General features: G+C 26.6%; 1 long non-coding RNA gene across 1 annotated transcript; it reads right to left on the reverse strand.

Moving 5' to 3' along the window:
- Window positions 1-2292: 2292 nt before the first annotated feature.
- Window positions 2293-3156, reverse strand: LOC114195847. Its single transcript, XR_003606586.1, has 3 exons — window positions 3137-3156; window positions 2594-2773; window positions 2293-2499 (listed from the first exon to the last, which is right to left on the reverse strand). It is a non-coding gene; the product is annotated as an uncharacterized LOC114195847 (long non-coding RNA).
- Window positions 3157-13314: the final 10158 nt, after the last annotated feature.

The raw sequence follows: 13314 nt of genomic DNA on the forward strand, positions 1-13314 counted from the left end.
GTGCCTATGTCCCAGTCTGTGTTTAAGGTCCATAGCTTAGAAACTCTTTATCCTTTTTGCTTTAATGAGCTAGGGGCAATAATTGGCTACTTGTATATAGTTTTCTAAGTTATAGCCTAGACTTTACGGTCTAGAGTGTTTGGTTGTTTTTCTTGCAGATGTAGGCTTCAGTCTCTATATGGATTAATCATTATATTCTATGGTTGGATGAGCTCTTTGTAGAGTAGTTGCAGGAAGAGGGCTACCTGGAAATTCATTGGAACCACTTTCTTCACTTGCATTTCAATATGTAAGAGGAGTGGTGGTAACTTATGACAAGTCGTTATTTTGTGCTTAAGGGCTGAGTATAACATAAATGAGTAAAAGAATACCCTCGTGTACTCACTTTACCTATATGTACCGGATAGTATTCATAATCCTTTGTGAAAATATACAGGAAGATGGAAATGTTCTTGGTAGCTAAAATTATATGATATACTTGTTGATTTTGTAATTGATTGAACTAGTTATTTTCTGTGTAAAATGGTTAAAGCACCCCAAGTACTTTATTATTAATATATCATTTATTTGCCAATAAAAAAAAATTATGAAATGCGAAGTTTTTACATCCATATTAAATGTAAATACGAATTGAAGTCATTGAAAATAGTTTTAAAATTAATAATTTAAAGTAAATTGATTTTTTTTAAAAGAACTACTGCTAAATTTATAATATCCCTATTTTCTTTGTTTGGTATGTATTTGTATACTTGTATTCTTTTAAAGCTCTCTTTACCTCATTTGTGCGAGTGAAAACTTCATGATTAAATAGGAAGACTTTACTGAAGATAATTAGTTAAACTCCCTATGCAAATATTAGTCATAGAAAAGTCCACAAACATTTCATACTAATAATATAAATAGTTGCTGATAAAAATAAATAAATAAATATTTCACAAATGAAGGCCTTTTTTTTTTTTGACTCCGTTGTTCTGAGGAAAGGCGTGTGATAAGCGCGGATGAAATTAATTATAATATATTTATTAACGTTGTTACGTTCTGAGAAAATGGAGGGAAAATACAACTCAACGCCTCGTTTCAAATCTTTGACTGCTTCTTCATTCAACATGCAAGTTGGCTGTCCCAAAAACCTTAACTTTCTTCTTCCCTAAGCTACCTTAATAACCGACCAAGCTGTTTTTTCAAACGCAAATGTTACAGTGGATCACCATCATTTGCTTCGAAACACCATGCACCATCAATTCTTCATAACTCAATAACCTAATGCTTTTGGTGTTATTGCTCGGACATATATTCAATCCAGAATCTTATATTTATTCCTTCGATAAAGAATTTTGTTACATTTTGTACTAAGAACAAGAATAATCATGTCTTTATACAGCAAGAAAAAATGGAAATGAAGGCATAGATTTTAGAAGCATTTACACAATAAATAAACAAACAAATAAATTAGGGTAAACTAGGAAATAAAAGTCTCCCATGTGGTGTTCCCTCTCAATTCTTCTTCGCATTTTTGTTTGAAAACACTTTCTGAATAGTTGGCAATGGAGTTCCTGAGGACGTAGGTTTGGGGTTATTGGTCGGAGGAGGAGGTCGTGTGTAATACACAAGATGACTTTGAATCATGCTCTTAGTACTCATGCTGCCTTACGTAGATGCTTCAACCTTCGAACAACGTGTAGAACCTTAAAAATGAACTCTTGAAGTTGTTTTAAGAAACAATGTTTGGTTTTGTTTATTGAATTTTGATGAATTATATGGACATATTTATAGGTTTGTATTGATGAGAATGAACTCATAGTTGCTTCGGCTGCAACTGCAAGCTTCTTTCCGCGGTTTCATTGCAAACGTGGCAAGCTTCCACCTATTTTTCAATTGTCAAACCACTTAAATCACATGTCGGTTTGCGCGCTGTTTGCTTTCACACCATTTTTCATATCAAATGCAATTCCTAGCTTCTTCACCTACTTATTCCTCCGAAATTTTCTTACATAACTAAACTTATTAGATGTAAATTTTGCATGTGAATTAAATTAATTTCACAATTAACTGGCACTAATTAATTACTATAATTTAATCATCAAAATTAGTGTAATTAGCTGGGGAATAATTCTCCCATGAGATATATGTTTCCTCTTAACTCTTCTTCTCATTTCTTCTTTGAAATCACTTTCTAGTACTTGCCAATGAAATTATGTTGTTCCCATTAAGAACAAAACTGAATTATCCCACATCTCCTTAACTTGAATTTGATTATAACATGCTACTTTGTTGGTAAACCAATACTTTGAGAAAAGAAATAAAAAATAAACGTACATGTGAATCCCAAATTATAATAACTTATTAACAAGAATAATATAGACTTATTGTTTTGTTCAATTTAGACTGCAAACTATAGACTCTAAACAAGTTGGAAACAACAAAGTTGGATGTTACAGTAATAGTAGAATTTGTTGCTGCATATATATTTTCCTTCCACTTAAGTAGTTGCGAGTAAACCTGCAAAAACAATTAAAAAGGATAAAATATAAGTGATGTAAATGCAAAGGAAGAGGTGCTACATAGAAATTAAGAAAAAATGGTGAAATGTTACCTGTTTGTGATTATTGTTTAATTTCGACCATTGCTTCTAGAACCTTTTTTTCCTTCAGAGCGTTTCTTTTCGCTCAAATGATCTCCAGTGGATTCATGTGATTTCTCTGTGCCTTTGCTAGAACCCTTTTGGTTCGAAGATTTTCCATTACTCAAATATTTGCCTGGGCTTTCATACTCCCTTGTATCATTTCCAGAATAGTGTCAAAGTTTGAAGGAAAAACACAGAGCTAACTAAAATTATGAAAATTTAATAACAACAATTTTTTTGATTCCTATTAAGTCTTTTGTGGTATTATTCAAATATGGAACTTTCTGTTAGTTACTCCTAAGATTGGATAACAAAGTGGAAATGAGAACACATATAGGAGATATGTAATATTAATATAAAACTGTATATATCACTATTTCTTACTATTATTATAAAGAAGCTAAATATGGGCTTTAATTAAAATATTTTTTTATTCTCCTCAGTAAGTTGAAATTATGAATATTTAATGAAAACAAAAACTGAAGATCATGAACTCATCTATGTAACTCTCACCTGTTGGCATAGCGATCAGTTTTTGAACTCATTCTTAATGAACACTATGAATACAAATTCTGTTCTGTGTTGTTTTGAATGTGATTCTTGTTGGGACTCTAATCTACTTCATTTATATACACAACTCATATTGCACATAGGCATGTCCTTTGTAACTCACAGTAAATTGAGGCTCTTTTGCAGAACTGGATTTTCATAATCACACGAAACAGAGTTTTCCAACTTTGAAAATTTGTATTCCTGAGTTTAAGTCTTGATAATTTTAATTGAGGTGAAATTTCTGATGTTCTCATACATACATGAATTAAAAAAAGAAGAAGAAAACATTCTCTATTGTTTAGAAAATAGAGGACGAACGACTCCTGTATTTTAACTCACTAAAAAAAATGGGTTTTAGTGACCATTTGCTTCGTTATTCAATATTTTTTACAAAACATAACTTTGTTTTAATCTCTTTAACATCAGACAAATCATTTGATTTTAATAAAGCAATATGATGAGTAAACGTTGTAAGATAAATTGTTCGAGACTTTAACAGATTTTTGCACTGAATTTCAGAAAGACGAAAGGGCACTTAAAGCGTTTGAAGAAATAGTTATGGAAATCATAACGCGCGGGCTTGTGAATGAATATGAACTGAAAGAAAAGATTAAATTGTTGGTATATTTACACTTCAATTTCATAGCGACACTGCAATAAAATTCAGCACCTCGTTTCTTGCCCGATATAAACTCCTCCCACAATGTTCTTTTCCTCTTCAATAATATATATAAATATTTCATATATCATTTTGTCTACTAAGATAAATTCTCACAGATACAAACTTATGAGGGGAAAAGCACCAGATTGATGCAATTTTGACTTCAAATTTATTAAAATGTTATAATTTTAAAGTCGAGCTTGATGAGACAGAATAAGTCGTGAGAACTTGGTATCATTTCTATTAAAATTAAAAGAAAAATAACAACGAACTAGAATCATACAAAATTGACACAATTATAATTTATATCATAATATATCGAAATAGTATTAAACTGACACAATGAACTAAAATTATACTGAGTTGATACGATTATAATTTATATCATAATATACAGAAGTCTTACTAAGCTAACACAATTTCAATTAATATCACAATACACTACATTCGTATCTTGACACGACTCTAATTAAAATTAAAAAAATAACTACAACGAAGTTAATTAAAATTAAAAAAAAATTACAACGAAGTGACACGACTTCAAAATCCCCTACGTGAGTTGCTTTCAAAATCTCGTTACATACGGAAAAACTGGATCCATCGATTTACATCCCTCTTGGGCCATACCATTCGGCCCAATGCTGACCTGCATGTGGCCCAATACTGACTCCAACCATATTTCCTAGCTTTCTATGAGTTTGCTTTCACACCATATTTCCATATCAAATGCAATTCCTAGCTTCTTCAGCTACTTATTCCTGGGAAATTTTCTTAAATAACTTGTTAGATCTAAATTATACATGAGAATTAAATTAATTTCACAATTAACTGGTAATAATTAATTACTATAATTTAATCATCAAAATTATTTTAGTTATTGACTTAGTAAACATCAATTTCGTGTATTCAGCGTATATGCGTATACTTTTATTTTTCTTGTTCTGGTTATCTATTATTATTATTATTATAATACACCACCTCATTTCATATCTTTGACTGTTTCTCTCATTCAACATTCATCTTCAAAAAACCTTAACTCTATTTCTTCCTCAAGCTGTGTTTTCACACACAAATGTTATGGTAAATCCCCATGCTTTGCTTCGAAACTACTGGGACTCACATTACGCAAATACCATACGCACCATCTTCCACCTACTTCAATTCTTCATAACTCAATAAAATGTTTTTCTGAACTATGAAAAAGAAAAAAGAATTGATTTCGTTAAATAATCAAGCCTTTCTACTGCAAGAGAAATTTGAAATGACGCCACAGCATTCATAAAGCAATTGCGTTGTAAATAAACGAACAAATAAATTAGGGCAAACTGGCAAATAAGTCTCCCATAAGATTTTTCCTCTTAAATCTTCTTTTCATTTCTTCTTTGAAATCACATTCTGACTATTGCCGTTAGTGTCAAATCTGATTATTCTTGCATCTTCCTATGCTAGATTTATAGAGAGGGTTTTACAGAAGGATACAATACTAATGAGATCTGAATCGAACTACATAAGATATTGACACCATTCTCAACCAAAAGCCTTAAGGTAATGAATTTATGGGTCTTTATCCTCATATAGTGTTCTACTTTCTCATTTCTAACTTATGTAGGACTTAGACTCACACTTTAATTCTTAACATCCTTCAGTAAAGATTTCTTTTATAATTATAATAAATTCACCAAAGATGTCACTGTTTAATTATTCGATTTGTTTTTATAACTTTGTTCCATGCTTACAAATTTCTCACTGAGCTACATTACGTAGCATAATTAATATAACAACCTGAATTACAAGAGAATCAGGCTAGAGCTTCATTAATGATTTATATGAAGAAATTTAAAATGAACATCAACAAAACTGAACTAACCCACGTCTCACTATTAACTTTGAATTTGATTATAACATGCTACTTTGTTGGTAAACCAATACAAATACAAATTTGAGAATAATAAATAAATAAACGTACACGTAAATCCCAAATTATAATAACTTATTAACAAGAAAAATATAGACTTATATTGTTTAGCTCAATTTAGTTTGCAAACTATAGACTCTAAACAAGTTGGAAACAATAAAGTTGACTGTTGAAGTAATAGTAGAATTTATTGCTGCATATATATTTTCCTTCCACTTAAGTAGTTTCGAGTAAACCTGTAAAAACAAGTAAAAAGGAAAAAAAATATAAGTGACGTAACTGCAAAGGAACAGGTGCTACATACAAATTAAGAAAATTGGTGAAATGTTACCTGTTTGTGATTTGGTGTTGTTTATGAATTTTAACGTTTGCTTCTAGAACCCTTTTTTCCTTCAGAGTCTTTCTTTTCGCCCACATGATCTCCAGTGGATTCATATGATTTCTCTGTGCCTTTGCTAGAACCCTCTTTTCCTGCACAACCTTTGTTTTCGCCCGCATAATCTCCCATGAATTCCTGTGATTTCTCTGTGCCTTTGCTAGAACCCTTTTGGTTCGAAGATTTTCCATTACTCAAATATTTGCCTGGGCTTTCATACTCCCTTGTATCATTTCCAGAATAGTGTCAAAGTTTGAAGGAAAAACACAGAGCTAACTAAAATTATGAATATTTAATAACAACAATTTTTAGATTCCTATTAAATCTTTCATGGTATTATTTAAATATGGAACTTTCTGTGAATTACTCCTATGCTTGGATAACAAAGTTGAAATGAGAACACATATACGAGATATGTAATATTAATATAAAACTATATATATCACTATTCTTACTATTATTATAAAGAAGCTAAATATGGGCTTTAATTAAAATATTTTTTTATTCTCCTCAGTAAGTTGAAATTATGAATATTTAATGAAAACAAAAACTGAAGGTGATGAACTCATCTATGTAACTCTTACGTGTTGGCATAGCGATCAATTTTTGGACTCATTCTTAATGAACAATATGAATACAAATTCTATTTTGTATTGGTTTGAATGTGATTCTTGTTGAGACTCCAATCCACCACATTATTTATAGAACTCATTGCATAAAGGAATTTCCTGTGTAACTCACAGTAAATTAAGGCTCTTTTGCATAACTGGATTTTCATAATCACACGAAACAAAGTATTCCAACTTTGAAAATTATAATTCCCAAGTTTAAGTCTTGTTCATTTAAATTCAGGTGAAATTTATAATGTTTTCATATCATAGTTTCGTTACATGTGTAATAGATTTCATTATAAACTGTGAATAAAAAGAAAACGTCTCATATTTTTGTTGTTCGAAAATAGTCGATGAACGACTCCTGTTTTTTTAACTCAGACAGTGTTTTCTTCTTCCTCGGTTTACTTTTACCACTTCCTTCGTTATTCAATATTTTTTTAAAGCAGAATTTTGTTTTTTCTCTTTAACATCAGATAAATCATTTGATTTTAAATCAATATGATGAGCAAAAGTTCTGAGATAAATTGTTCACGACTTTAACAGATTTTTCCACTGAGTTTCATGAAGACGAAATGGAATTTGAAGTGTTTGAAGAAATAGTCATAGAAAAATAACACGTTTGCTTATGAACTGAAAGAAAGGATTAAATTGTTAATATAATTAAACTTTTATTTCATAAGCAGACTGCAATAAAATGCGGCACCTCGTTTTCCTGCACGAATGTATTTGTCGGGTTTCTTTTCCTCTTCAATAAATATCAATATTGCATATATTATACCTTCTTTGCTAACATCAATTTTCACCGAAACAAAATTACGACACATTAGGTTTTTATGTTATTTTTTATAACTTAACGTGTATATATATATATATATATATATATATATATATATATATATATATATATATATATATATATATATATATATATATATATATATATATATATATATATATATATATATGCTACATAAAGAGATATTTATTCTCTACAAAATATCAAGATATTTATAAAATACATTTATTTAAATTAATGAATTACATCAAATAAATATCTATATTGAAAAATAATATGGTAGAGTTATGAGGTAAGACGCGTGGTAGAGGCACGGATTGTTTATCTATAATAATATATATATATATATATATATATATATATATATATATATATATAATAATATATAAAGGGAATTTCTCTTTTTGTGTCCACTTTTCAAAATACCGATTTTACCCTTTAAATATAAAAATTTATTAAATTTTAAAAACTTGACCGTTACTTTTACAAACTTTTTAAAATGTCAACTATAATAATTTATAATTATATATAAAGATATACATTAACAACAAAACAAATAAAAATGACAAATAATTGAAATACGATCCTGTAGTAAATTAATTTAAGATGTGTGTCTAACTATAATAATAATAATAATATTAATAATAATAATAATAATAATAATACTAATAATAACAATAATACCATTATAATAATATCTCATAGTGATAAAAATAATAATAATACAATAACTACATATATATAAAGATATATACATTTGTTGTGTCCTCTTTTGTTTATATAATTTTATCCTCTTAATTATTATTTGTTAAATTAAAATAATTATTCATAATAAAAATTATTTGTCTATTTTATCATTTTAATAATTTTAGTAACTATTTTTATAATTCAAATAATTACACAAATATAAAAATAAAATGAACAACAAAACAAATAAAAAGTACAAGTAATTGAGATATGATGCCGTATTAAATAAATGTAAAATGTGTATTTAACTATAATAATAATAATAGTAACAATAATAATAATAACACTAAAATAATATCGTGTAATGATAAAAAAATAGTAATACAACTACATATATAAAGAGATAAATAAATAAATAACAAAACAAATAAAAGGGTCAAGTAACTAAAAGATGATTCATAGATAGTAAATAAAAGTAAAATGTGTATGTAAACATAATAATAAAAACAACAACAACAACAACAATAATAATAATAATAATAATAACTATTATAATTATAGTTTTAATTAATAATAATAGTAATAATAATAATCTATAACAATAGATAAAGAGCATTCTCTCTTTTATGTCCACATTGTGTTGAACGTCATTTTATATTTATTTTTATAATTGTTTGGACTTGTATGAACTTGAGTTTATTTGAACTTTATTTAAAATTTATAATAGTGATGTATTTTATTTTATTTTATTTGAATTTATGATTAAATATTTGTTTTTTAAATAATTTTGTAAATATCCGCGGGTACCCGTGGATACCTGTGGATATGAAAACAATAGGGGGTACCCGACGGATATGAGTACGAATACGGGATGAATATTTATCCAAGAGGTAGGGTATGATAGAACTACTACCCTACCTTACCCGCCCTATTGACATCCCTAAAAATGTGTATCTAACAACAATAATAAAAATAACAACAACAACAACAACAATAATAATAATAATAATAATAATAATAATAATAATAACTATAATAATTATAGTTCTTAATAATAATAGTAATATAATAATATTAGTACTATAATAATAGAAATAATTATACTTAATAATAATGATAATAATATTTATAGTTGATAGTAATAATGATTATTAATTATAGTTGATAATAATAACCCGTAATGGATCTTAACCAATAATTTTGGGGGAGCCAAAATAATTTATAGTAAAAACTTTTGAACTCATCAACAATTTATTCGGAATAAAAATCTCCAGTTATTCCTTTTTGAATGTAAATAACCATATTGCATTCAAGAAATTCATTTTTCATCTTATTCCAAATTTTGTTTTGATATTCTTCATTGTAGAAAATGAAACATTAAGAGTTAAATAAAATGAATTAGAAAATCAATCAAGTAAAATATCTTTAATTTGTTTGTTTTTGTCAAAGATTGACATAATTCAATAATGGTCAACAAATCCTTCAAATTTGAATAAGTATGAACATCAACAATGAAATATTGAAGTGAAATTTTAAACTAATCATACATTTATCAATATACCTATTTTTTTTAAAGTTTAAGACAAAAAAATAATTTATCATAATCAAATAAAAATTGAGATGTAATTACTAACAAAAATATATAATAGTAATAATATTATATATTACAAATAAGAGTAATAACTTTACTACTAATAATGTTAATAATACTAATAGTAATAATATATAATAGTAACATATAATAATAATAACAACAATTATTATTATTATTATAATAATACTAATATTTGTTATAATTTTACTACTATCACTATAAATAATATTTATAATAATATATTATTAATAATTAGAAATACTAGTACTTATAAAAATAATACAAATAATAATATTATTTATAATTAGTATTGTAGTTGAAATCATATAGTAAAAAATTTTGAACTCATCAATAATTTATCCGGAATAAAAATCTCTAGTTATTCATTTTTGAATATAAATAACCATATTGCGTTCAAGAAATTCATCTTTCATCTTACTCCAAATTTTGTTTTGATAATCTTCGTTGTAGAAAATGAAACATTAAGAGTTAAATAGAATGAATTAGATAATCAATCAAGTAAAATATCTTTAATTTGTTTATTTTTGTCAAAAATTGACATAATTCAATAATGATCGACAAATCCTTCAAATTTGAATGGGTATGAATATCAACAATGAAATATTGGAGTGAAATTTTAAACTAATAATACATTTATCAATATATCTATTTTTTTTTAAGTTTAAGACAAAAAATAATTTATCATAATCTAATAAAAATTGAGATGTAATTACTAACAAAAATATATAATAGTAATAATATTATATATTACAAATAAGAGTAATAACTTTACTACTAATAATGTTAATAATACTAATAGTAATAATATATAATAGTAACATATAATAATAATAATAACAACCATTTTTTATAATTTTACTACTATCACTATAAATAATATTATAATAATATATTATTAATAATTAGAAATACTAATACTTATAAAATAATACAAATAATAATATTAATTATAATTAATACTACAGTTGAAATCATAAATAAATGAAAAAAATAAAAACAAATTGACTTTTGTAGGATTTGAACCCGAGTCCTTTTGTACCAGAGTTTTAAAATGACGAAAAAACTAATTTTTATAACACGTGTCAATAAAGGAAAATGAATATTGTAATAATTTTGGTGGTATCTTCTTTATAACACGTGTCAATAAAGGAAAATGAATATTGTAATAATTTTGATGGTATCTTCTTTTCTTAATATGTAATAGACTATGAATATAAAGAAAACAACGTCTTATATCTTCTGTTTTTTTAACTCAGACAGTGTTTTCTTCTCCCTCGGTTTACTTTTACCACTTCCTTCGTTATTCAATATTTTTTACAAAACAGAATTTTGTTTTTTCTCTTTAACATCAGATAAATCATTTGATTTTAAATCAATATGAGTGAGCAAAAGTTCTTAGATAAATTGTTCACGACTTTAACAGATTTTTCCACTGCATTTCATGAAGACGAAATGGAATTTGGAGTGTTTGAAGAAATAGTCATAGAAAAATAACACGTTTGCTTATGACCTGAAAGAAAGAATTAAATTGTTGGTATAATTACACTTTCATCTCATAGGCAGACTGCAATAAAATGAAGCACCTCGTTTTTCCAGCACGAATGTATTTGTCGGCTTTCTTTTCCTCTTCCATAAATTTCAATATTTCATATGTTATACCTTCCTTGCTAAGATCAATTTTCACCGATACAAAATTACGACACATTAGGTTTTTATGTTTTTTTTTATAACCCAACAAATTAAGAAAAATTGATGCTAAAGTAGGCTTTGTATTTTGAAAGATAGAGACCATAAAAATCTGGATGTTAAAACATTAGCGTAAGCTTATGTTGGCGGACACTATAATAACGTCGGCTAAACAGAAACGAAATTTGCATCAGTTCGGTTGCCCATTGCTAATGACAATAACTTAAAGAAAAAAAAAGAATTGTACAGCACATTCATGTTCAAATAATACAATAAATAAAATAATAATTAAAAAATAACTTATATTTATGAAAACCATCAACACAAATTCATATTTCAAGTAATTGTTACAAAAATTAAGAAAAAAATTACATTAACTAAAAATGTTCAGAATTGGGCTAAGAATTTACCTGCTAAGTATAAAAAATAATTACCATCATTGATAAAAAATAATCATAATATCTCAATAATCTTAATATATTCTCATGTTGGAAAACGAAGACCTCGATACTACTAAAAATTTCAATATTTTCTAACAACCTTAATTGACATATAATTTTTTCGTAGATAATTATTTTCTACAAAATTATAAAATTAGAAAGTATTTCCTACAAAAATTATTGCAAAAAGTGTTTTATACAAAATATTTTGCAAAATTTGTTTACAACAAAACTTGTAAGTATTTTCCCTACTAAAAAATTTTCAAAACAAAATTGACAGAAAATATAAATTTTTTTAGTAGTGCGAATACCAAAACTTGCAAATAAGAAATTCAAATTTTGTTTCTTATTTTTCAAGACCTTTGTAAAAATGATGTTAATTGTCATCTCATTAGTAATAAAATGAAAATCAACTTAAATATGTTATGTTTTTTTGTGAAATATTGAATTATATATAATTTTGATCGACTTCATAATACAATTGTATCTTCCAAGAAACACTAATTCTCAAATCACGGAAGTACTCTTTAAACCTTTCTAAATCAAGTATATAATAGCTACATAGAGTGATATTTAGCCTCTACAGAATATCAAGATATTTATAAAATACATTTATTTAATCTCTAACTTTATTTAAAATAATGAATTACATCAAATAAATATCTATATTGTAAAAATAATATGGTAGAGTTATGAGTTAAGACGCGTGGTAAAGGCGAGGATTGTTTATTTATTATAACATTGATTCAATATTGTTCCGTACGTTGAGAGACCATACAATGCAACTCATACAACATTTCTCATCTTTGACTATTTATCTCATTCAACATTCTCCTTGCAATCTTCCAAAAACCCTAACTCTGCTTCTTCCTCAAGCTATCTTACGCTGGGTATTCACGCACAAATCTTATGGTAAATCACCATCTTCTGCTCGGAAACTACTACACTACATTACCCAAACACCATATCTTCTTCCTACTTCAATTCTTTATAATATAAAATGTTATTGTGAACTATGAACACAAATAAAAGGAACATTATATACTTTGTATGTCATTTTGCTAATGAATTTTGTTACCACTAATAACAATACTCAAGCATTTTTACTGCAAGAGAAATTTGAAATGATGTCACAGTATTTAGGAGCACTTTTACATAGTAAGGAATCCTTTTATGATTGTAATAAATTCACCAAAGAGGCCACTGTTTCCTTATTGGATTTGTTTTTATAACTTCATTTTGTCTTTAAAAATTTTGCACTGAAGCACAGTGGTATAATCTCAGGTTATTTCATTAATGATATGAGGATATTTAGAATTTATATCCACCAAATCCAACCAACCCACATC

The sequence above is a fragment of the Vigna unguiculata genome, chromosome 9 (assembly GCF_004118075.2).
Source record: "Vigna unguiculata cultivar IT97K-499-35 chromosome 9, ASM411807v1, whole genome shotgun sequence".
Taxonomy (NCBI): domain Eukaryota; kingdom Viridiplantae; phylum Streptophyta; class Magnoliopsida; order Fabales; family Fabaceae; genus Vigna; species Vigna unguiculata.